This window comes from Prionailurus viverrinus, chromosome F2, assembly GCF_022837055.1.
Source record: "Prionailurus viverrinus isolate Anna chromosome F2, UM_Priviv_1.0, whole genome shotgun sequence".
In the NCBI taxonomy this organism is placed as follows: Eukaryota; Metazoa; Chordata; class Mammalia; order Carnivora; family Felidae; genus Prionailurus; species Prionailurus viverrinus.
Window position 1 is genome coordinate 1,566,740 of NC_062578.1, and position 27,022 is coordinate 1,593,761.

The window sequence follows — 27,022 nt, forward strand, 5'->3', positions numbered from 1 at the left end:
CACCGGCAGTCCACAACTGAAAGAGTATTACACTGTTTCTATTTTGCTTTCAAAAAACGGCGCCCAAGCTGGTTTTCCAAGATTGACTGGAGAAATGCCAAGTTTCCCATTATGGGCATCTGGAATGAGGGTCCAGTATGACTTAGAAGGAAACATGTTCCACTTCTCTCCAGCGGACCCGGGCTTCCTTTGTGAAGTCTGCACTCAGACTCACTTGCTTCATTGCGATATCTCACCGCCTGGAGAAGGACAGGAAGTCCTTGGGTCCTGCTCTATAAATAGATGGATGATACCGACATCCTCAGGCTTATGAGGATGAAGTCAATTGATTCACACATGCAAAACATCTAGACCCATCTCTGCTGCCCAGTGAGACATAAATGTTTTACCTCTTTTTATTTGCCACGATCCCTAGAACTCTAGGCTTTACCTAAGAAATGTAGAAGGGTGTTTTTATTTTAGCTTTGTCGAGATATAATTGACAAAACTGTCAGGTAAAGCCTACAACATGGTGATTTGTTATACGTATGAATTGTGAGGCAATATCCCGCATGAAGTTAATGAAAACCTCAATCGCTTCACTTATTCACTCCCCTCCCCCCCCTTTTTGGTGAAAACATTTAAGTTCTATTCTCCGCAGTCAATTGTACAATAAAATGTTGGCAACCGTAGTCACCATGCTACACGTTAGGTCCTCAGAGTTTACTCATCTTGCAACGGTCGCTTTGTATCCTTCAACCAACCTCTCCCTATTTTCCACCCCACCTCCCGTCACTTTTCTAGTCTCTGTTTCTATGAGTTTGATTTTTTTTCTTTTTTCTTTTTCTTAAGACTACACTTAGAAGTGATGCCATGCAGTATTTGTATGTTTCTGCCTGGAGTGTTTTACTTCTCATGATGCCTTTAAGGTCCATCCATGTTGTCTCAAATGGCAAGATTTCCTTCCTGTTTATGGCTGAATAATATTCAGTTGGATATATATAACACATTTCTTCATCCATTCATCCACCCGTGGACATTGATGTTGTCTCCATACCTTGGCTATGGCTTTAAAGATCATGGGAATGCAGATACCTTTTCAATATAATAGTGTGTTTCCTTTGGATATACAGAGAGAGGTCAGATTGCCAGATCATCCTATTTTTAGTTTCTTGAGGAAAATCTATACTCTTTTCCAGAGTGGCCGCACCAGTTTGCATTCCCACCAACAGGGCAAGATGGCCCCCCTTTCTCCACATCCTTGCCAACACTTGTCTCTTGTTTTTTGAAATTAGCCATTTTGACACATGAGTTGATAGCTCATTCTAGTTTTGATTTATATTTCTCTAATGATTAGTGATATTTAACACCTTTTCATGTACCTGTTGGCCATTTATATGCCTTTTTGGGAAAAATGTCTATTTGGGGCATTCGCCCGTTTTTTTTTTCACTCGGGTTATTTGTTTTATTTATTTATTTGTCTGTTTATTTATTTATTTGCTATTAAGTTGTATGCATTTCTTGTATGTTTTGAATATTAACCCCTGATCAGATATGTGGTTTGCAATATTTTTCCTCATTCTGTAGGTTGTTTTTTCATTTTGTTAATGGTTTCTTTTTTCTAAGCAGAAGCTTTTTAGTCTGAGGTATACCCAGTTTTTTGTTTTCGCTTTTGTTGATTTTGCTTTTGGTGTCAAATTCAAAATTATGGCCACCACCAATGTTAAGGAGCTTACCACCTCTGTTTTCTTCTAGGAGTTTTATGGCTTCAAGTCTTACGTTCAAGTCTTTAATGAATTTTGAATGGATTTTTGTGTATGGTGTCAGATAGGGGTCCTGTTTCGTTGTTTTGCATGTAGCTATCCAGTTTTTCCAACATCATTTATTGAAGAGACTGTCCTTTGCCTGTTATATATTCTTGCCTCTTTTGTTACAAGTTAGTTGATCATGTAAACATGGGTTTATTTCTGTAGTGTCTATTTCACTGAACTACATGTCTGTTTTTATGCCAGTATCATGCTGTTTTGACTATTATAGCTTTGTAATATAGTTTGAAACCAGGGAACATGATAACTCCAGGTTTTCTTAAGATTGTTTTGGCTATTCAGAACCTTTTGTGGCTCCATAAAAATTTTAGGATTGTTCTAGTTTGTGAAAAATGCCATTGGGATTTTGATAAGGATTTCACTGGTTCTGTAGATTTTTTTTCAGTAGTATAGATGTATTGACAATATTAATTCTTCCAATCTATGAGTATGGAATGTCTTTCCATTTATTTGTGTCTTCTTCAATTTCTTTCATCACTTATAGTTTTCAGTGTACAGGTCTTTCCCCTCCTTGGTTAAATTTATTCTTAAGTAGTTTATTCTTTTTAATGCTATTGTAAATGGGATTATTTTCTTAATCTCTCTTTATGATAATTTATTGTTAGTGTATAAAAATTCAACTGACTTCTTGTATGTTGATCTTGTATCATGCAACTTTAATGGATTAATTTATTAGGAATAGCTTTTTTTGGTAGCCTCTTTATAGTTTTCTATACACATCACCTTCAAGTATGATGTTAGCTATGGGTTATAGCTATGGGTTATAGCTATGGGTATAGCTATACCCAGTTTGTTGAGGGTTTTTATTATGAAAGAATGTTGACTTTTGTTAAACGCTTTTTATGCATAGATTGAGATCATATGAGTTTTACCTTGTATTATGTTAATGTGATTTATCACACTGATTGATTCGTGCATGTTGAACCATCCTTGCATTCCTAAAATAAATCCCACTTGATCATGAATATGGTCCTTTTAATGTGTTAAGGTTGGTTTACTAATATTTTGTTGGGGATTTTTGCATTGATGTTTACCAGGAATAATGACCTGTAATTTTCTTTTCTGTAGTGTCCTCATCTGGTTTTAGTGTCAGGGTAATGGTGGGCTTATAAAGTGAGTTTGAAAGTTCTTTTCCCTCTTCTATTTTTGGAAAGATTTGAAGAAGATTGGAATTAATTCTTTAAGTGTTTGGTAGAACTCACCAGTGAAGCCATCTGGTACTGGGTATTTGCTTGTGGGAAGTTTTTGTTATCTATTATCCATCTATCTATGTATCTATGTATCTATGTATCTATGTATCTATCTATCTATCATCTATCTATATTTATCACCTATCTATCTATCTATCTATCTATCATCTATCATTGAAGTAAAGTTGACATACAATATTATATTTGTCTTAGGTGTAAAACATAGTGATTTGATATTGATGCACGTTAGAAAATGACTACCATGATAAGTGCAGTCACCACACAAAACTATTACAATATTATTGACTATATTCCCTGTGTTGTACTTTTCATCATCATGGCTTATTTATTTTATAACTGGAAGTTTGTGTCTCTGAATCCCCTTCACCTGTTTTGCCCATCTCCTGTGGGAAATCACAAGTTTGTTTTCTGTATTTAAGAGTCTGTTTGTTCATTTGTTTTATTTTTTAGATTCCACATATAAATAAAATCATATGTTATTTTTTTGTCTCTGTTTGACTTATTTCAGCATAATATCCTCTAGGTCCACCCTAGCTTATTATATTTCAGCAAATGGAACAATTTTATTCTTTTTTGGTGACTAATATTCTTTTGTACATATATGTATATCACATCTTCTTATCCATTCATGTGTCCATGGAAAGACATTGCTTCTATATCTTGGCTATTGTAAATAATGCTTTAATGAACATAGGAATGCATATACCTTTAAAAAAATTTTTTTAAATGTTTTTATTTCTTTTTGAGACAAAGAGAGACAGCATGAGCAGGGAAGGGGCAGAGAGAGAGAGACACAGAATCTGAAGCAGGCTCCAGGCTCTGAGCTGTCAGCACAGAACCTGATGCGGGGCTCAAACTCACAGACTGTGAGATCATGACCTGAGCTGAAGTCAGATGCCAAACCGACTGAGCCACCCAGGCGCCCCTGTTTGTTTGTTTAAAAGATAATTTATTGTCAAATTGGCTTACATACAACACCCAGTGTTCATCCAACAAATGCCCTCTTCAATGGCATATATCTTTTTGAATTCATGTTTTTGTTTTCTTTGGATAAATACCCTCCACTGTATGATAGTTCTATTTTTAATTTCTTGAGGAACTTTCATACTCTTTTCCATGGTGGCTTCACCAACTTACATTTTCATCAACAGTGTATAAATATTCCCTTTCTCCACATCCTTGCCAACACTTATTATTTCTTGTCTTTTTGATAATAGACATTTTGACAAGTGTGAGTGTAATATCTCATTGTGATTTTGATTTTAATTTCCCTGATGATTAGTGATGTTGAGCATCTTTTAATGTGCCTGTTGGCCGCCTGTATATCTTTTACTGGAATTGTCTATTCAGATTCTCTGCTCATGTTTTAATTGGATTGTTTGTTTTTTTGGTGTTATACTGTATGAGTTCTTTATATATTTTGGATATTAACCCCTGTTCAGATTTGTAAATATCTTCTCCCATTCAGTTGATTGCTTTTTCATTTTGTTGATGATTTTCCTTTGTTGTGCAAAAGCTTTTTAGTTTGGTATACTCCCATTTATATATATGTTTTTGCTTTTGCCCTTGCCTGAGGAGAGAAATCAAAAAAAATATTGCTGAGATGAATGTCCACAAGTTTACTGCATACATTTTCTTCTGAGTTTTATCATTTTAGGTCTTACATTTAGGTCTTTAATCCATTTTGAGTGTCGTTTGTTGTTTGTTTTATTTTTTGGGGGGTTTTTTGTTTTTATTTTTGTTTTTTGTAACAGTCCAGTTTTCCCAACACCATTAACTGAAGAAATTATCTTTTCTACATTGTATGTTATGGCCTTTTTTGGTAATAGATTACTTGACCAGGTAAGTGTGGATTCATTTCTGGGATCTCTATTCTGTTCCATCTATATGGATCTGTGTGTCTGCTTTTGTGCCAGTACCATATGGTTTTGATTATTATAGCTTTGTAGTATGGTTTGAAACATGGAGCACGATACCTCCAACTCTGGTCTTCTTTATCAAGATCGCTTTGGCTCTTTTGGGTCTTTTGTGATTCCATACACATTATCGATTAAGAAGTATAGATTAAGTATTATGAACATTTTAACCATATCAATTATTTTAATTCATGAGCACAATATCTTTCCAGATATATGGATATGGTATATATGGTATAAATATATATAAAATATGTCTTTTTATTTTTAAATTTTTTTTTCAATGTTTATTTATTTTTGGGACAGAGAGAGACAGAGCATGAACGGGGGAGGGGCAGAGAGAGAGGGAGACACAGAATCGGAAGCAGGCTCCAGGCTCTGAGCCATCAGCCCAGAGCCTGACGCGGGGCTCGAACTCACGGACCGCGAGATCGTGACCTGGCTGAAGTCGGACGCTTAACCGACTGCGCCACCCAGGCGCCCCAAAATATGTCTTTTTAAATATACTTTTTTTGAAATTATAAATGGGATTATTATTTGTTCTTTTTGATGCCATTATAAATGAGATGGTTTTCCTAATTTTTCTTTCTGATAGTTTGTTGTTAGTGTATAGAACTATAACAGATTTCTGTATATTAATTTTTATCCTGAAACTTCACTGAAATCATTTATAAGTTCTAATAGTTTTCTTTTGGTGAATGTTTATTTTGTGGAGGTTGTATGTTTTGGGGAGTTTATCCATTTCTTCTAGGTTATCTCATGCATTAATGTATAATTGTTTGTAGTAGTCTCTTATAATCCTTTGTATTTCTGTGGTATTGATCATAACTTTTCTTTTAGTTCTGATTTTATTTACTTGGGCTCTCTCTATTTTTCTTGATGAGTCTGGCTACAGATTTATCAATTTTGTTTATCTTTTCAAAGAATCAGTTCTTAGCTTCATCGATATTTTCTCCTATGATTTTTAGCTTCCATTTAATTTATTTCCACCCTATTTTTTTTTTTTATTTCCTTCTTTCTACTAACTTTGGGATTTCTTTGTTCTTCTTTTTTCTAGCCCTTGGAGATGCAAGGTTAGATTGTTTATTTGAAATTTTTCTTGCTTCTCCAGGTAAGCATGTATCCTTATAAACTTTCCTCTTAGAACTGCTTTTTCTGTGTCCCATAGATTTGGGATGCTCTATTTCTATTTTCATTTGTCTCAAAGTATTTTTAAATTTCCTTTTTGATTTCTTTGTTGACCCATTGATTACTTAGCATGTTGTTTAGCCCATACACTTTTGTGTGTGTGTGTGTTCCAGTTTGTTGTTGTTGTTCCAATTGATTTCTAGTTTCATATCACTGTGGTCAGAAAAGATGCTTGAAATGATTCATCCATCAGCCCAGCCCAAGGTCTTGGTTGTGTCTCCAGTCAAACCTTTGTGATTACCCAAGCTGTCTTCTTTGTTCTAAGTGGCTCCTTGTATTTGAGAGTGTGCAAAGTGTCCCCAAAGTGAGCATCCCGTTCAGCACCTAGATGCAAGCTGCTTGGAAATTAGACTCTCAGGCAGCAGCTAGGGAAGTAGGGAGTGACTGGGAGGTGGGTGTTCTGGGCTGCTCTGTCGGCATTGGGCCTGGATGCATAGCTGCGGGAAGGGGAGGGCGCTCACCCTGCACCCATTAACAACTGCTTCTTTGCTTGTTACTGTTTGTGGAACTCGTGAATGAAAGCCCCATTGACTGTCAGAACCAGGATACCACAGACTCATCTTTGGGGCAGTCGCTGCAAACTCTGGGGTGTCAGACATGGATACAAGCTCCTTCCAGGGAGACATTAGCATCTTGGAGCAGGCTGGGTGGAGAAGGCAGGGAGGTGTCTCCCAGCTTCCCTGGTCTCTGGGGAGGATAGTGGTAGCCAGCCCCCCATGTACACACAACTAGAAGCTTGACTCAGTCAGAAGCTTTTAAAATATGCAGATGTACTCCTTAAAGGGAAATACCGACATGTGGATATTTCTGTCTGCACCCCGTGCACTAAGTCCTGGGGGTATAGCTGTGACAAGTGCTCCCACACCCATTCATAACCCCTTCTTCGTTTTCCAAAGTCTTGATAATGCAACACCATTGATTTCACAGCAAAGCGTTTTGGGGGGCCCACCCCTCAGATGAGTCTTAAAAGTTGGGGTGCTAAATGTGAGGCCCAAACCCTTCACTACTCAGAGAGAAGCTGGGAGTTGGGAGTTCTTTTCTGACTTCATGGTACTGTGCTAGGGGTGAGATTGATGGAGAAAGTGTGTTCCAGCCTTTTGCTCAGGTAGTTTCTGAATTTTTTTTTCCACAGGAAATTGTTCCTTGTGTAGCTGAGAATTTAGTAGGTTTGTGGGAAGGGAGTTCAGGAGCCTTGTATGTTGTTATCTGGGTTGACCCCTGAGAATCTTATTAGAAGTAACTTCCTCCTTCAAAGAGTTCATCTCTAAAGTTATTGCTCAAGAATTAAATGGCAAGTTCCAAGAACATTTGGGCTATGCATGGAGTGTAGCAGTTAGTGCTGGGGCCTGTGGCCAGCCTGTGTGGGGCCAAATCCTGGTTCTGCCACTTGATCCTTGGGGACCTTGGGAAAATTACATTCTGTGCCTTTCTGCTTCCGTCTGTAAAATGGAGATAATGACAATACATTTTTTTTTTAAAGCTGAATAGAACCTGGCACATAGTAATGGCTACGTAAGTGTATGTTTTTTTTTTTTAAAAGTCACAGAGACAGGAGAGATCAGTATAATCCAGAGGAGACAAGAAAGTGTCCTTAGGGAAGCTTACACCTGAGATGAGCATTAAACAATAAGTAGATTTGGATGAGGAGGAGGAGTGATAGAGAGAGAAGCCAGAGTTGAGTCCTCCTGGAGCCTGAGGTCTGCACACAGTGGGGTTGCTGGCCCCACCTAAGCAGATTTTGGGGGTTACAGACCACACAGATGCCATGAAAAGACCAAGGAGGCATTCCAGCAGGAGGAACAGACTGTGCTTGATGAGAAGGAATCCACTGAAGGTTGTTGAATCTGGAACTGGTTTGACACAACATGTTTAGGAAGACTGCTAATGTTGCCCTACGAGGTATTTTTGCAAATGTGTCATTCTCTACAACCCTGCAAAGTAGGACTTGTCGCTGGGTTTCTCAGCTGAGTAAGCAAGCTCAAAGAGCTAAGCCTCTAGATGAAGGCAATAAGGTGATGGATAATAGTTCATGCCACCCCAGAGCCCACGCTCTTCCTGCTGCCTTCGGAGCATGAGGAGATGAGGCCCTGGACCAGTGGGTCAGTTGTGAAGATGGAAAGAACTGGCTAATTTCAGACCTCATTGGAAGAAACCATCCCTTGGGTTGGGTTGAAAGGGTGGACCGGAAATAAAAAGTGAAGGAAAGACGTGACACAGTGATGTTGCCAGGATATTTTTTAGGAAGGGTCATCGGCTGGTGTTGTTAGAGAAAGGTGCTGAGCGATGCTTAGACCATGTGGGTGTGGAGATCAAATATACATGTTTTCTTGTTGGAACAGGATTGTATGTCCACCACAATTCAGGGCAGGACGTGTAGATGTGGGAGACGTCACACAGGACGGCACGAGATTGCCGCGCGTGGACAGGAACTGGGGCTTGTCCCCAGCTGCTCACACAGAGCCTGCCTGCCCTGCTGTATGTCCCAAAGGCCTGGTACTCCACTTCCTATCTCCCAAACTCAGCTGTCCTACCGGAAGCCATACCGATTGATATTGATAATTTCTCCTCTTGTCTGAGGATCCCACCGTCTGCCTTCTCCAGCCTGGGCTGGGTCAGTCTCTACCTCTTGCCGATGCTCTTGAGGCTCCTTAGCATGTTACAGTGAATGGCTGTTCGGACCATGTCAGTGTCACTGCTCACTGTTGCCTCCCTAAGCAGGAGCTCCTGCCCCGATTGCCCTGGAGACCACCTGCTCTGCGGGTTAGATGGCGCGGCCATACGCGTGCAATGGTTTCTTGTGTGTCTTGCTTGAGGCTCTTTTCCCTCTGCATTTTAGAGTGTTTGCAGAGAAACCTAAGCCTTCTGGCCCCTTTATATTTCCATAGTGCAAGTAGCTGAGACAGAAGGACTGCAGCTGAGAAGCAGCAGATTAAAACTTTCAGACACAAAGTGGAATGAATGGCCAAGTTCCTTTTTATAATTTCCCGAGCTAAGTAATGAATGAAAGATAAACAAATAGTGGTGCAAATGGTGAAAACCAAATTAGATTTGAGGTTTCTGCCCCTTCTGATTTAATAATAAGTAATCCAAACAGTTATCATTTGGGGGAGTAAGGAAGTGATACTATAAAAATAAATGCCTTTCTCCGTCCGGCGTCCTTTGTCCCTGTGTGTTATTGCAGTGAAAGGAGGCTCGCTGCCCGCAGCCCCACTGCAGGGTTTGGCATGCTCTGTGAAACGACTCCCTGAGAAGCAAGGAGAGCATTAGTGAAATGGGAAAGGACATAGTTTCAGTCCCAGTGTCCCCTGTGAGGAAGGGAAACTTGGTCCGTGTAAGATACTCCGTGTTCCTAGAAGCTGGGAATTGTGTCCAAAACCACCCACCCCTATTTTTTTTTTTTTTTTTTTTTTAGCTCTTTTGAAAGGGAAGAGTACATATTCTTATTTTTCACTAATTGATTTATGTTGCCAAGGAAGAGGACTCTTTAAGATGAAGATTCTGTGTTCCGGTGGTTATAAGTCAAATTCCCAATCACCGCACGCCGTTAGCACAGCCAGCAAGCAAGAAAGAACTAATGAGATTTCAGGCAGCTTTGAAAAGTGACAAAGACTCTGGATTCAGGTTTTGTTTTCACCTCCCCGTCTCCTGCTCCTTGGCTCGGCGTCCAGGCCAGGAAATAGCTCCGATGGCTCCTCAGGCTCGTGGTCCCAGACAGCAGCCCTGGGAGTTCAGCTTGGCCTTACCGTGCGGCCGGACCTGCGCGGAGGCTCAGCGGTGTGAATCCAAGGCCGGTCGGCCTGTCTGTGCTTAGGGAGGAAAACCAGAATGGAGTTCGTTTCCCAGTGGTTTCTCCAAAGCCGTCCCTGGGAAAATGAAACACTGACCATTCTCACCTTGAGAAATAATCATCTCCACTTCCTAAACATAAAACACAACCCCCACAACTGTACTGGGAGAATCGGGGTCAAATAGTCTGTATCCAAACCTTCTTTTTATGCCTCTTGTCCCCCGCTGCAGGGCACAGTGCTATGGCTTTAATTTTTTCAGTAGAGTCAGTGGGTTAAACTAGTTAACCCAATCTGATTAAGTGTAGAAACCAAATTTTTCAATTACATTAAAAAATACTATTTAAGTTAGCTGGGCCTTTACTTTATATGCAAAGCCCCTGTCTCTATGTATTATCCACGGTTTACAGGCAGAAACGGAGGTTTAGACATGTCTACCAAGTTGGGAATTAGCCGAGGTGGGATTTGAGGCCAACCTTGCCCAGACTGGAGCCTGCGGGTTACTCCGCCATATTGCCCTTCACCAGGTTGCTACCAAGTTCAGAGACCACGGCGGGGAACTGCTCTTCGTTCTTCGTGCTCATCGTACGTCTCCAAGTATTTGGAACTTTCAAAGGGTCCTTAATCACAAAAGGATAATTCCTATTGGATACTTTTATTTTTCACATTTACTCTGAAGGTTCTTTTTTTTAAACATCTTTTTTAAGTTTATTTATATAAAGAGAGAGAGAGAGGAAGCGGGAGAACCAGTGGGGGAGGGGCAGAGGGGGGTGGGCAGAAGACCCAAGCAGGCTCTGTGCTGACAGCAGAGCACCCGACGCGGGGCTCGAACTCACAAGCCGTGAGATCATGACCTGAGCCGAAGTCGCACGCTTAACCGACTGAGCCAGCCGGGTACCCCACTGAGGGTTGTTCTCACAGCTCTGGAGAATAACATGTGGACCCTCCACGAGGTCATTTCCCCTGATCTTCCAAATGACTGCGGGGTTGTATTTGCAACATGACCAACTGAAGTGAGCACACAGAAGTCTGGCATCATGAACAGAAGGACAGGCTGCCTATCCATTCGAAGGGCAGGGGCACGGTTGTGGGTTCCTCAGAACCCCGTTTGGAAGTCTGCGTTGGTACCGGATGCCTGTGTGTTTGTGTGTGAACGTTTGTGTTGACTTGGCATTCGTTGTGCCAGTTGCCTGAACTCTCTTCTTTGCTTAACAGGACGCCAATCCCATGGTGAGGGGCAATGAGCCCTGCTAGACAAAACTACATTTCCCGACAGGCCTTGCTGAGAGGCGACCTCGGGACGATTCTGGCCATGAGATGTGGCCGATGTCAATTGGTTGAGGCTTTGGGAAAGCTCCTTCAAAGAGATAGGGAGGGCTGGGATATGCCTTTTGTCTCCCTTCCTCCCTTTCTTCCTGAAATAAGGGGTCGGAGTTTAGGACTGAGGGCAGATGGGAGCCGGTCAACACTGAGAAGAGAATGGTCTCCTGGGGTGACTGAGGAGAAGATCGAAAGAACCCGAGACTCTCACTGCTCTAAGCTGCTGCCCTTGCCCTGGAGCCTCTTGCCTCCAGACTGGTTATGGTGTGGAGAGAAGATACCGTCTTGCTTTCGGTGGTCTTTCTCCAATCATCTCATGTGTCGCTGAAAGCCGTCTCCAACTGGTAGATTTCTACTGGTTATATAGTTAAGTACCACCTAACTTTTATGCCACCATTTAGAATTCTCTCTGTCAAAGTTCCCGTGCAGGCAGGTGAGTGGCAAGAGTGGCGTTGGACCGTCCCACGAGGGGAGCACACTGTGCCCATGACTTTCCTCTCCCAGCTGTGCAGTATCCTTTGGGAATCCTTACAGGAATCGCCAACCTGCCTAGGGCAAGCGGAAGACCAGGGAATGTGGACTGTACCGTGTCTCAGGTTTACAAAATATACCTACCAGCTCTCATGAGGCAGAGGCAAAGGCAAAGGACCGGAGTGGGAGAGAACCACGGTCATGTTTCATGGAGTGAGGCCCAGCATCCCGCACTGACATTTGGCACAATTACGTGGACGTGGCACCTCGGCTTTACAAGGAATGGCTGGGGGTGGGGGGGACAGGGTTGCGGATTCCAGCTTGTTTTCCAGCCAAGATCCACGGCCCGGAGTCCGTCCAACACCTGGTGAGGGGATGCGGTGTGGCGAGTGAGGAGGGCTCAGTGAGTTTTCTGGCACCTCCTCAGCCTTGTTTATAAACGTACCTAGGTCTGAGTTCTCCCGGGTTTTACTTATTCTGAGGCAGAGGAGTTTTTAGAGTCCCTGGGATTCTACAGACTTCGGTGCTAGGTGTTGTCTCTGACAGTTGGTTTAGAAACTCTGGGTGATGCTTGATTCTGAGAAGGAAGGTGTTTCCCACCTGCGGAATCACCACAACAGCAACACGGGATGACGTGCCGACGCTCAGGGTGGCTCGTGTCTCCGTTTTGTCGGGCAGGGTGCAATTGTGTGAAGCGGATCCACGCTCCACATGAGGATTCCTCTCCGGTGGGCAGGAAGTGATGGCGGGAAGCGTTGGGGCAACCTCACTGTCTCGTCCCACTGCCTGATCTGTTACCGAGGCTCCAGAGAAGCGGGGAGCTGGCCCCAGTGACCACTGCAGAGAAGGGTGCTGGCTGGGCATTGGGACTGGACCCTCTCCGATGCAACAGAGAACACAGGCGGGGAGGGGGCCCAGCGGGGACATGAGGGGAAAGAAGCGCATTAAAAGCATGGTGGAAAGGCATCGAAAACCTGGTCCTTTCTTTTCTGCCTCTGCTGGAGTCTGCTGCTCATACCACCTTCCCCAGGATTTTCCCTCTTTGACCCGATAATTTAAACACCAACTACCAGCCAGAGTAGTAAGTAACAAAGGATCATGCGTCAAAAAAGCCTAAGAGGTCCTCTGGGCTTGGAATTTCCGTTTGGACGTTAGGAACTGTAAGACAGTTAATGGCATTTTGGGGATGATGTGTTACCTGCACCTTACTTACCCTGTGTTTTCATAACGGAGCTAGGCTGAGGCATGGAGACTCACCTAATGTCACGTCCCCTCCTGCTCCCGAGGGGCGGTTACACCCTCCTTCAGTGTCCCCAGGCTCAGCCACCAACGGCGCGCTGTAACTCAGACCCCGTCCAGGACGAAGCCACAGGTCGTTTGGAAATGACACCGACAATGAGAACAATACATGCCTGCGTTCCTTTTGCTTTCTAATCTGTGGAACGTGTTTCAGCCTTTTGGGCATGCGTTTACTCCAACCTAAGAAGATAGTGACCTAAAACGGTGACCTGCAATCTAGCATGTTTTCTGTCCTTCCCACAGTATCTTTCTGTCACTCACGCCTGTGTTTATGTGACAGATACTTGTCGAGCACAGGTTTTGGGGCAGGCACTGTGCCAGAAGTTAGGGACAAGACTGTGCCGTGGCCGTGTGCGGGGGCCTGGTGAGAGCGTGTGGGGCAGAGCGGAAAGCCAGCCAGGCCGGAACCAGCAGAAGGCGGGAAGGGAGTGGCCCTCTCGGGGACTGCATGGGACTGTCCCGAAGACTGCGGTCGGGGCGGGTGGGGTGGGCCAGGGTGGGGACGACAAGAGGCACCCAGGGGCCCCCTGCAGAGGGCGGGGCACGGACACCTGGGCCAGGCGTGGGCTTCTCTCAGGGGTCCACTCCTGAGGATCTGCTGCTGGTTCGGAGGGGGGAGGTGAGGGCAGGGCTCAGGGAATCCTGGAGGGGGATGTCAGGAAAGTCTTCGGGTGCGTGGGGCGCAGGGGAGGGGACGTGCCGAGTCTGAGATGCCTGTGGTGCAGCTAAGTGTCCACTAGGCAGTCGTAGGTTGGTCCTGGCGCTCAGCATTCAGACATAAGCTACGGTCTCACGTTTGGGAGTTTTCAGCCCGTGGGTAGGAAACAGCACCACGAGTGGCTACGGTTGCTTAGGTGGGGAGTGAAGTGTTTCTTTTTAGGTTAAAGGCTTCTTTCTTGTATTCACAGTGGTGACGAGGGCAAACGCTGACATGGGTCTCTTTCCGGGCTGCGTGACCCGCGCCACCAGTCCTTCATGTTGTCCCTGTCCGGCCACCGGGCCGTTGGGTACTCGTAGCCCTGCTGAGGTCTCTAGTGGAGAAGGAGTGAGAAACCGTATTTTCTATCCTGCTCTCGAAGTTAGACGTGGTACCAGCGCTGCCTCTCCAAGCCTCGGGCCTCCCTTTCAAGAGTGATAAGCCCGCGCGTGTTTTCTCGACCACCCTACGGCAGACCCCCGGCTTTCACGAGGGAATCCGTGGGCGGTGAGGGATGAAGCAAACCCTCGTGTCTGCAGAGTGGCTGCTCTGTGACCTCTGAATCTGCTTCAAAATTGGGAGAGAGTAAAACAAAACAAAACAAAACATAATGCCTGGCGGTGGACACCCAGCTGGACCACAAATGAGCAAAGAGGGAGAGAAGGAGAAGGGGGTCCGGCCAAGTTTGGCCTCAGCTGCAGACCCCTCCTGGGGGCAGACTCGTCCTGGCGTCGAGAGCAGGCGCTTTCTCCCAGCCTGCTTCTCCAGGAAGCTGCTTTCCCAGGCTCCCTCCACAGGGAGGAGCATCTTGGGAGCCGCCCGGCAGTGGCGGGGTCCAGGGGAAGCCTTCCTGGCCGCCTGGACCTCTGGGCGGGCGGCTCCCCGTCAAGGCCCCTGCTGGCCATCACACCAGCCGCAAGGAGATGAGCCGCTTCTTGTCAAGCTGCGGGGATGTGGATTTTGTTTAAAGGCGCTTTGTGTGAAATCGATTTTTGGTTTTCTCACGAATGTTTGCTCATGTCACAGGGCGTGCCCGGTGGCACAGAGGAGGCTTCTGAGGAACAAATCACAGTTACAGCCATTAAAGCGAGCTAACCTTGGGTCAAGACGTGTAAATAAATATCCAGGCCCGTGGACTGGACCCAACCCTGAAATGACGGAATTGCATATAAAGGCTTCATTCAAGCCTTTCAAACTGAGATTGCAAAACCCTGCTTGCAGAGGCGCTAAGGGGATCTGGTAAACAAATCGAGGGGGGAGCGTAGTGGGCCCCGCTTTCGCTCGTTCCCTGATCACTGGCCTCAACGCGTTCCCAACTGACACCAATATCCAGGGTTTACAACGAGGTGTTTGGGGGAAGGACGAAGAGGATTGGTCGTGATAATATTGGGGTCACGAACCTCTTTCTCAGGGGGAGGCTAAAAAGTGCTGTGCTGGTACTCATTGTAGGCACACGTCTGTGTACGAATTAGAGGGAAATTGCGCCCCCTCGGTCCATCCGGAGGTTGGGGGCATGTCCAACTGTCCAGCTGTCCACTGACCCCAGTTGTTGAAGATGCCAGGTTCCTGTCCACCACAGGTCGGCCGTGGTCTTTGCTTTACAAAGAACCCTCCCAGGTGTCATCTGCTTGAGGTGCTTTGCTGGGGTGTTTCCTTCCACAAACCACCCCTCTCTGTTCATTCTTAACTGTTTTGTTCACTCGACAACAGGATTCTCACAGAGTTTGGTAGATCTTAGAAATTAAGAGTGCAAGTTCAAGGTTGGGCAGCTTTAGAAAGAGAGTAAAAATGAAGATTTTAAAGGTACTTTTGGTAAAGTAGCTATGCTTAGATTTGGGTCACATTCTTTCTCTTTTCATACCTTCAAGTTAATCATAAGAATAATTATAATGATTTGTTTGTTTACTAAAATGTTCTGAGAATTTAGGATTAACTATCCCAGAAATAACTTTTTAAAGGTTAATGGGGCAGGAGAGAAATGGCTCTGAAACAATGTTCTTTGAGTCTGATGACATGAAGTGTGCATGTGACTCATCCAGGAACGTCCCGGGAGTCGTACCGGGTTCTGATCCATTCCTGCGGACTCTGTGAAGCAGGAGCCTGACCCCACCTACAAAACCCTGTCCTGGTGCTGCGCTGAGAGCCGGGAGGGCACGAAGGCACTTCGTGTAGGAAATCTTAAAGTGTTCAGGGGCCCGATCAGCTCTTCAGTGGAGGAGGTTGGGGGGCAGAAGTGGAATCAGTCCAAAGCACTAGCAACATTAATAGCTAAGGATTACATCCTTAAAATGAAATGAGTAAAAGAGCTAAGAATTTTCTGATACATTTTTTTAAATTTAAGATTGTCCTTCCAGAAGTCCTTAAGTTCCATTAAGTGTGACTTAACGGGAGTCATGTTTCCCAAGAGATTGTAGCTCAGGGCTTCTTGAAGCACCATTGTTCGCCATTTTAATTTACCACTCAGCAGATGTTGGGATGCTATATTGGAGATAGAAATTTAAGTTGTTGCAAAGGACGAAGGAGTTTGGATCTGTGCCCAAAGAGTTTTGCAATCCGTGGATAAAATATATACACGAAAGGTATCATATATGTTTGCCATGAGATATACATATATTTTAACAAAATTTAAGTCATTATATATTTATTTATCTCTTGAACACATATTCAAACACATTTGTGTAAATTCATCTATTTAAATATAAGAAAACAATGATTCAGTCATGGGCAAAAATGCGAAGAAGCATAAGACTGTTCTTTAAAACTCTTTATTTCGAAATGATTTGGAACTCACAGCAAAGTTACAAGAGTAGACCAAGACCCGATTCCAAGTTCTCCAAGTGCCATCGTAAGGAATTTTAGGAAAAGGACACAATCCGTGAACACACATTGTACCTGCTTGTCACACCTCCGTAGGCTTCTTTGGTCTGGAACAGTTTCTCTGTGTTTTTTTGACTTCTGTGCCCCTGACATTTTGAAAGATTACTGGCTAATAATTTTGTACGTTTCCCCACGAGTGGGGGCCTGTTTAGATGTATTTTGCCCAGAATAGTAAACAAGGAGCACTGTGCTCTCCCCACGGTATCTCATCAGTTGGCAAATCAATGTTGATTTTTCTCATTACTCGTCACATGAAATCTGGTCACATTGCTAAGATGTTATGTGTCAGGTCACTCCACTGTGAAGTTACTTATGATCTTCTTTGTGATCAATAAGCATTTGGTGTGGAGAGAACTGAAACAATTTCGCATCTCATTCTTCTTCACCCATCGATGTTTTGCCAGAAGAATACACGATCGCTCAAATGTGATGGTTAATGCTTTTTGCTTTGGTTAGTTGACATTATACTGTAGGAAAGAACTATTTCATGTATGTGTGCATGCATGGTATTTTTATTATTACAGTGAGATCTTGTGGATTCCCTTTTCAGCCAATGGGTTGTAATTCGTCGCTTTCACGATTTGTTTTGATGTGCAAATTGTCCTACATTTGGTCACCGAGAGACCCATCTATGAGGTTCTGTATTCTTTTGAAAAGTCCCCATCAGGCTCTTTCCATAACATAACATAACATAACATAACATAACATAACATAACATAACACTGTTGAAAGTGCTGCTATAAACATTGGGGTACAAGTTGGAATACTACTTGGCAACGAGAAAGAATGAGATCTGGCCTTTTGTAGCAACGTGGATGGAACTGGAGAGTGTGATGCTAAGTGAAATAAGTCATACAGAGAAAGGCAGATACCATATGTTTTCACTCTTATGTGGATCCTGAGAAACAAAACAGAAGACCATGGGGGAGGGGAAGGAAAAAAAAAGGTAGAGAAGGAGGGAACCAAACCATAAGTGACTCTTAAAAACTGAGAATAAACTGAGGGTTGATGGGGAGTGGGAGGGAGGGGAAAGTGGGTGATGGGCATTGAGGAGGGCACCTATTCGGATGAGCACTGGGTGTTGTATGGAAACCAATTTGACAATAAATTGCATATTAAAAAATAAAAATAAAAAAATAACTGTCAAAAAACCCACAACAACAACAACAACAACAACAAACAACAAAAATAGAAAAGTCCCCGTTATTTCTTGAGTACATTCTTTTTAAAAAAAAATTTTTTTTAATGTTTATTTATTTTTGAGAGAGACAGAGACGGAATGCGAGTGGGTTAGGGGCAGAGAGAGAGGAAGACACAGAATCGGAAGGAGGCTTCAGGCTCCGAGCTGTCAGCACAGAGCCCGACGCGGGGCTCGAACTCAGGAACCGCGAGATCACGACCTGAGCCGAAGTCGGACGCTCAACCGACCGAGCCCCCCAGGCGCCCCTCTTGAGCACATTCTTGATGTTCGAGGCTCATCTTGCACTTTCCCCTGCCTTGAATCAGCCACTTCTCCAAGAAGCTCTGGTTCCTTTTAGTAGTGAAGAATTATATTTAGAAGTCAAGGTCAAGGCCAAGGATTTGGGTGCAGTCCTTGTTACTAGGGGGATCACTCTTTCCAGACCCTTTTTTCTTGTAGAGCGTTAGGGAATATATGCAAATATCTACATATTTGCACACATACACACATGTATACTTACACACACATTCACATCTATACTTTTCCTACATGTATCAATTTATATTGGAAACTGTGGGTTTACACTGATATTTCACACTGCAGGCCGGTATCATGCATCCATTCTAACTTTCCTTTTATCTGTATTTGTCAGTTCTTACGTGACAGTGGAAAACTGTCCAATCCCCCTGCATGCAGCTAAGCCCCCTACAATGCTGGCCAGTGATCTGCTCATATGCTCCGACCCCTCAGGTCTGACCCAGGGGTCACCCCACACCCCTGTTCTCTACTTCCTGTTTTTTGCCTTTTTTTTTCCCTTTTTAATGTAGGAACTATATATTATAAAAACCAGGAAAGATTTAAACAAGAAAATAAATATATTCTAGCATTTTAAAACCTCAAAAGAACAAAGCAAGAATGTCAGGAATAGAATATTAAGCAATAAGGAGGAGAAATCTGAAAAATAAGAAAATATTTGGATTTCTCTATCAAAAACGTGTAGCACACGCACACTCTAGAGAACTCAGTAGTTAATTGTTCCGCATGGAGTGATTCTCAGGCCCACTTTTATGCTCTGTATTATAGTTTGAAGATTGATATTTATGCCCTGTACAGTTTTATTAGCAAACTCAGATTAATGACCGTTCTGTCCAAAATTTATGGATTGTTTAATTGATGGTTGTTAAACCCATTAGGAGCTGGTAGCAATTAAAATAGTATTTATTTGTTGAGTTGAATAAAGTTGATATACTGTGTTTGTGTTACATCTTTTGTTCCTATTCATTGCCTTGTAAAACACACGTCCGCTGTGTTTTGAAGACTGTCCCAGGTGTCAAGATGGAGTTGCTGTGCTGTGTGGACTCTGGGGTCCATTTGCAGCCAGCCTGGTCCTGGCCCTGGTGGGAACGGATGCTTGAGTGGCTGCCTGGGAAGAGGCCAGCACCTAAGTCAACATGCAGGATACCCTTTTAAATACAAAAGGAAGACCTCAAATAATGCCTGCCACATGCCATTACCGCTCAGAGGAAGGAGGGAGGACATGAGGGGCAGCGTGACCTCCGAAGCACACCCCTCAGGCATCCCTACCACCTCGGAGCTCAGCTGCCCTGGGGGCTCCCCAAGTTGCTCCCGGCACAGCCTTTCCTGCCCTTACCTTCCAAGGAAGGCTGGCCTGAGCCAACAGCGTCTTTTATAACAGAATGTAGGCAGGATGAAACATGACAACAGAGGCTCCCCGGCGAGAGTTGTAGGAGTGTCTTGAGGCTTCACAATTAAGAGACCTTCCAAGGAAGGCCTGATATAGAGGCGTGAAATCAAGAGCTGATGGCACTGGGTTGTTGGGCCCACACGGGCCTGTGAGCCTGGCCTTTGGTAGCCATAGCTGGAGTCCTTCTAGGCCAAGTCCTTGCAGTCCTGGGGCCATCCAGTCAGGGGCCTGGTGAGCCGCTGGAGACGCATGCATGTCCAGGGGCGTCAGGGGACAGTGGCCCTGTCACAGATCTGACACTTGGCTGATGTCTTTGTCAGCAGGTGACGGCTGGGGGATTACCTGGGGTACCTCCGTCCAGCATTTGAATTTGCTGCCCAGGGGACGTTGCTTATGACTTTTGGCTCTGGAGACTTTCATGAAACAAGAGGTGAGAGAACAGATGCCTTGAAATTTTGTGACCCATGTGAACAGGCACCTTTAGAGCTCACTTTACATTTATTGGGACTCGTTGAAAGAGTCTAGACTCCCAGTGCTGTCCAATGGAAATTCAATGCAAGCTACATATACGATTTTAGATTTTCTAGTAACTATGTTTAAAAGTAATAAGGGAACAGATAGAATTAATTTTAATGATATATTTTATTAATCACAACATGTCTGGGATATTAGCCATCAATATGTAAACAATATAAAGTTATTAAGGAGATATTTTACATTCTTTCTTCCCACACTATGTCTTTGAAATCTGGACAGCAGTCCCATTTTAAGGGCTTAAGAGCCTCGTGGGCAATATATAGGTCCCGAGTGTTGGCTCAACTTTTTACATTTTGGGATCAGATAAAAAACCAGGATGTGGCCTTCCTGAGCCTTTGCATGTCTAAAACAGAAGTCCAAACCTGAGACAAACTAAGAGAGCCTCAGAGACTTGTCATCAAGAAATATCGTTTGCCAAACACTGAATCAAATTATGATACTAGAGAACCTTCTTTGTGCAACACTTCTCTAGATGTGTGTTTGGGGAGGGGGAACAATAAGAAAATATGGCCTGCGATTAAAGGTCTAAGACTGAACTAACATGACTTGAATATCTACTACTTACAAAGTGTGTCTTTGTAGGCTTAAAAGTGTGTCTAAACTGTTTTAATAAAATACCACAGAAAGTGATGAAAAAACTTGTCAACTCTGTCGTGGCATGGGAAGGTTGTACACGGAGAACTTCATGACCGTACTTTTCTCAGACCCTCTTTTACATTATGTAAATTAAAAACCCCTCAGTATGATTGTGATAGACACAATGCACTGAACAATTAAGAAGGTCTCTGCAGTAGGAAGAAGGTTCGTTTGTGAGGGACACCTCTAAGAAAGGGCAGGGAATCTGGAGTCTTGTAGAGGCCAGTAGACAACGATCAGGGCCAGAATCTGATCTGGTGACTTATTCTCTTCTCAAGGTCCCTGAGCATATCCTGATTCCTGGGTTGGCCAGGATGACCTTCCTGTGAGGCTGGGAACCTGTACGCTAGGTAGTAGGCTGGTTCTCTTGGGACAGTTTCATAAGCACTGGCTCCATAAAGTCAGTCTTAGTTCCTTAAAAGTGTCTGGTTGTGTCTGATTATCTGTCATTCTCAAATATGACATTTCAAGCAAAGCCTTGGTTCTATAACCAGTTTCCAATTATGTCCTATTACAAGAAAGATTCTTTTTTTTTTTTTTTTATTATTAAGCTTGGGGTTTGAACCCAGTGATTTTTTTTTAATATGAAATTTCTTGTCGAATTGGTTTCCATACAACACCCAGTGCTCCTCCCGATAGGTGCCCTCATCAATGCCCATCACCCACTTTCCCCTCTCCCCCATCCCCCATCCACCCTCAGTTTGTTCTTTGTATTTAAGAGTCTCTTATGTTTTGGCTCCCTCCGTCTCTAACCTTTTTTTGTTTTCCTTCCCCTCCCCCATGGTCTTCTGTTAAGTTTCTCAGGATCCACATAGGAGTGAAAACATATGGTATCTGTAAGAAAGACAGATTCTTATTGAACTTAGACACACAATTGCATTGCCATGAAAGTAAGAATACTCGATAAGAACTTCTGAATCTCAGGCAGGGGGGAACAAGATGTCACTTATACAAATGTTTCATTTAAGCTCACGACAGTGGAGCTTACTAAATTGTTATGATTTACAGATAAGAGGAAAGCAAAAGGACTTCCATTATATGCCCAAGAAATAGAACATCTAAAGAAGAGCATTTCAAAAAATCCCCATAATCAATGCTCATCAATTTGTTCATTCCTAGATAATTAACTCTTTTTGAGGGACCTTGAGTTTGCAGTCTCATGAACCCATTTGCTTCTGGACTACAGCTGTGGAAATCCTGACTCAGTTCAGAGGTGTGGTTTAAGCAGTGTCATCCAGAGACCTGCCCCCGAGGTGCTGGCAGTGTCTTCTGCACGGGGCTCTCAGAGGCTCCTTCACAGAAGACGAAACACTCGGACCTGTGGCTGTTTGCAGAGCTTTCAGGATAGCATCAGAGTAAAACAACACCTGTCTGTAGATGACAAAATACTTGAAATGCTTGTGGTTGGTTACTTATTGCCGATAAGTTTCAAAAGTGAAAGATCTGAAGAATGTTCATAACAAGAATAGCACAACAGGCAAGGAAATGAAATTGTTGCCATGGCATGTCAAACGAACCAGAAAGTCAGTCCAAAAAATTTGAATGAGATACCTATCAACAAAATTAACCCTATTTTCAGAGAAGAATGGTTGTTACATCTAATTTATTAAGATGGTTGGGCTGATCTTTATATAGAAAATATCTTCAGACATAGCAAATAATAATTATGTCACAATATACAATAAATATATAGTCCACTTACATATAAAAATATATCAAACACATCAAGTAAGAAGAGTGAGGAAGGCTGAAGCAGGTCATTTGTAGATTAAGAAAACTCTATATGCAAGTGAGGTGGAGACCCAGCTGAAAACCACTGGCCGAGAAGATGCCAGATTCAAATTGAAGAAGTAAAGTCATGAGCAAGTCAACATTTAAACAACACCTGAAATTATGGCCGATTGCACTATCCTGTCGTAGAAGGTCAGCAAAGTGACACCCGGTCTCTGAGTAGGAACATGTGGACAGCGAGGGCAGTGACAAATGGCTAGAGACTCCCTGCATAGCAGACGCCTTCTGAAATACTTATGTTACTCCGTTTTTCCCGTACAAATTCAACCCGGGGAAGGTTAAATCTTCTCATTTGATAGCACTTCCTATATACCTTGATAGTTACATGTCAAATACATTTAATTATTTCCAACCACCTCTTTTTATTTTATTTTTTTTTTAAATAAGGTGAAAGAACAAATCCTTTATAATTTTCCAAGGATCTTCCCAGAAACATCAAAGATGACTTTCAGTTCAAAAGACATCGTTTATGATTTGATTTGGGGAAGGCAGGGTATCAAAAGTTGCCAGAGGATTTGGATTCTTGATACAGATGTAACCTTGGATTACTGAGGAACGGTATTGGGCTATTTGCTTAACCAAAGTGACACGAAAAGGACTTAAAGAAAAACACATGAGGTAACGTGACTGTTGCTCTTTCAAAAGTGAGAATACTTGGTCTGTTTCATAGTTAAGGATATGGTAAAGTCACCATAGAACAAAGGAAATTCTGATAAGACACACAATCTTGGGGCGCCTGGGTGGCGCAGTCGGTTAAGCGTCCGACTTCAGCCAGGTCCCGATCTCGCCGTCGCCGTCTGTGAGTTCGAGCCCCGCGTCGGGCTCTGTGCTGACAGCTCAGAGCCTGGAGCCCGTTTCGGATTCTGTGTCTCCCTCTCTCTCTGCCCCTCCCCCGTTCATGCTCTGTCTCTCTCTGTCCCAAAAATAAACATTGAAAAAAAAAAAAAAAAAAAAAAAGACACACAATCTTTGCCTTCTGGGCTGATTACTCAGAAGGTAAAGGAGAACCTTTTACAACTTCTTAGTAAGAGTTGACCAATAGCCCAAGAAAAATGGAAACAAAAATTCGTTTTGGAAATTTTACAAGTAAACCCATTAAAACTTAGGCAGCTTGACCTCTGAAAATAAAACTCCCTTTCGGAGAACCTTGTACAGATTTCTGTCTCCATCAGGTTTTGTCCTGCACCTTCCTCTTCTTCATTCTGGAACAAGCAGTCATTTCACTTTAGGATGAAATTACTCTCTTTTTTCCTGAAAAGCCATATCCTGCATACCTTGCCTAAAGTTGTTCCTCTCTGTTGCATTGCTTCTAGTAAAGTCTCATTTACATATATTGATGATAGCTTTTAAGCAAAGTAACGTATTCTTCACCAAGACGACTAGGAGGCAGATGATTGTGAAGTGTCTGCCATACCCTAGATTTTGCAGCAGACCAGCAGAGCTCATGAACACACATCTCACAACTTTCTGTGACCACACACATCCCTTAAAGTACAACGTCTCAAAGTGGCAAAAATGAACACATTCATTAATAGGCCTAAATACATGCAGCCTTTCTGTACAAATGAAAATAAGGGGCAAAAAAGAATATAAACTTAAAATTATGCTTAGCAATTATTGTTTCAACATTCTTTTACTCAGAAATAATTCAGGTATGCTATGAATATTTATTAATTGATTTAGGATCAGCCCAAGTTTTAAGTTACCTAGAGATTTGGGAAATTATCTTCGAGCTGACGTGCTACAAAAGACACAAAAGGTAATGACTATTGAAATAGTTTGTCAAGATAATGATTTGGTTGGGTTCAACACAAATTATATTTTTCATTATCTTAAACATTTAGTAGAAATAATGCTAGCTTATTTGATCAGTAAAGCTATAAAGGGTGAGGAAGAACATATTCAAGTAAGATAAAGATATTAGCTTGCATTACACTCAGCACTGAAGACACAGTTTTTGTTAAATAAGTAATATTAAACTAGTCTTAATTTCCAACGGTTACCTAAATTACATGAGCTTGAGTTAATAAGACATTTGAATTAGTTTCTGTGAGAATACTTACTAAAAAGCACTTGAGAGTATTGGAAGTTTAATTTTATTAATTGCTGGGTGTTTTGGAAATTTACATAAGCAGTTATTTATCTCTAAGCCAATTAGAACAGCGTTTCTATAATTTAAGAGACCTTATAATTTGCTTTGTTAATACCATCTGGAGGTAGGAAAATGTTGCATCCTTACCATGAGAGGAAAAGGCCTTTCTGAATTACAGACACATACACATACAACAGAGAGAGAGACAGCTTACAGCCTCAGTGCGAAATTTAGTCTTGAATCAGGAGTGAATACACAATTACAAGGCCTGCCGGTCCATATTGCAGAGCTATTCTCTCTCCAATGGGTGTGAATCCTTACTGTTGCTACCCTGAGCCCGGGGTTGGGTGCTAAACCCACTGTTGGGTCCCCGGATCGGCAGTCAGGAATGGAGGGCAGAGAGGCCTGAGAGCCTTCTTACCTAGGAGGAGTCAGTGGGGCTTCAAGCAAAGTCCAGTCATACCTGAGTCATGGCGCTAAAACCGTGAAAGACAAAATACGCTGGACAATTCAGGGGATGATTTTGTTCAGGCTAGTGTGATAGGGAGAAGGTTCGCTAATGACAGACATTTCACAGAACAGCAAGGAGGTCTGCGCATTTGTACAGGCCAGTAGACAAGAAAGTCATCCACAGTCTTTGGGAGTCATGAGGAAGATTGGCTCGGTCTTATTTCAGGATATGGGAGAGCAGGGGATCCTTTGTGGTTATCCGTTTCTTGGAACGTGTGTAGAGACAGAAGTGTGGAGAGACTTCTACGTTGCTTCCCAGAAGCATTAAGTCCAACACTGTCATTATCTTCTAAACAAATGAAGGTGTATTTAAAACAGAAACCTGGGGCTCCTGGGTGGGTCAGTTGGTTAAGCATCTGATTCTTGATCTCGACTCAGGTCATGATTTCATGGTTCATGAGATCGAGCCCCTAGTTAGGCTCTGTGCTGATGGCACGGAGCCTGCTTGGGGTTCTCTCTCCCTCTTTCTTTGCCCCACCTCAGAATAAATAAACTAACATTAAAAAATAAAAACAGAAACTTTTCTTACTGTGTTGAGACTCAATACATTTTGTTCATTGATATTGAAATTACTTGTAATGCTGTAAATCCCTCGTGATTAACTTTCATATACAAATGAACAGAATTTTGGAAAGCATTCATCAAATCCAGAGCAGCAGTTTCTCTGTTGAAGCAATGTCCTTCATTTATCGGGAAATTTGTCGTCTCAAGTGAGACGACCATCATTCTGCACAAAGCAATCACTTCTCGATTTGGCTGCAACTCATCATCCTGGGGTATGAAAGTCTGATCTGTTTACATCATCAAAAGGAGAGCCTCACAATTAGCCAAACCCCAATACTGTTAGCACAACTCAGTGATTTGCAAAGAGAAACCACATCTCAGAATATGTACATACATCTAAGTATTCAGAAGTAAACCTGACTACATAAGCAGCAAAATCATTTTTCCACAATACAACTTTCCTACCAAAAAACTTTTCATCGTTCTTTTTCTTTAAGGGATTTCATTAACTAGATTAGATTATAGAAACTCTTGATTTCAGGCAGGTCAGTTTTTTTGGAAAAAGCTGCCAAATATTTTTACACCATAGGGGCGCACAGAGGAAGACCTGGAAGGGTGAATTCTGGGAAAAGGACAGCGTGAGGGCAAACTCTAGGTTTAGGAAGGGACATTTGTGCACCAGTTGATTGGTAGGCAGCACTGAAATTAATTGGGAATACCTCTCGTCCACTGACAGTTCCAAGCTCCCGAAGGCGTCGTATCTGCGTGACAATGAGGGGCCTTCTGTACTCCAGACCAGAGGTCATAACTGGAGTTACAAATGGCAATCGTAGCCAGTGTGGGGGTCAAGCCTCCGTGCCAGTCAGTCCGGCTCCAACCCGGTGGCGCTGCCTGGGGGCTGGCATAACCGTCTCCCATTTTACCCTGATGCCTTTTTGGCAGGCTACGCTGTTAACATTTCAGAAGCACGGAAACAGAATCTCAGGGCTTGGGAGTGACCTGGCCCGGGTTTCCTGGTGCCTCAGTGGACACCTCAGGGTACAAGCTCGGGATTCTTACTCCAAGCCCAGGGCCCCTCCACCACCGGGATTTTGCTGGAGGGAGGAAGAGGTCAGACACTGGAAATATGATATCACAGATCAAGATTTAAGTGACAATTTGAAATAATGTGGGAAGAGATCTCTGCTTTTCTTGAAGAGTGAGACAGACAGCAACTGTTACGTTAGAGTACAAGAAAGAGTGATGCCATTTCTTTATCAAGAAAGTGGGATGGGGCGCCTGGGTGGCGCGGTCGGTTAAGCGTCCGACTTCAGCCAGGTCATGATCTCGCGGTCTGTGAGTTCGAGCCCCGCGTCGGGCTCTGGGCTGATGGCTCGGAGCCTGGAGCCTGTTTCCGATTCTGTGTCTCCCTCTCTCTCTGCCCCTCCCCCGTTCATGCTCTGTCTCTCTCTGTCCCAAAAATAAATAAAAAACCGTTGAAAAAAAAATTAAAAAAAAA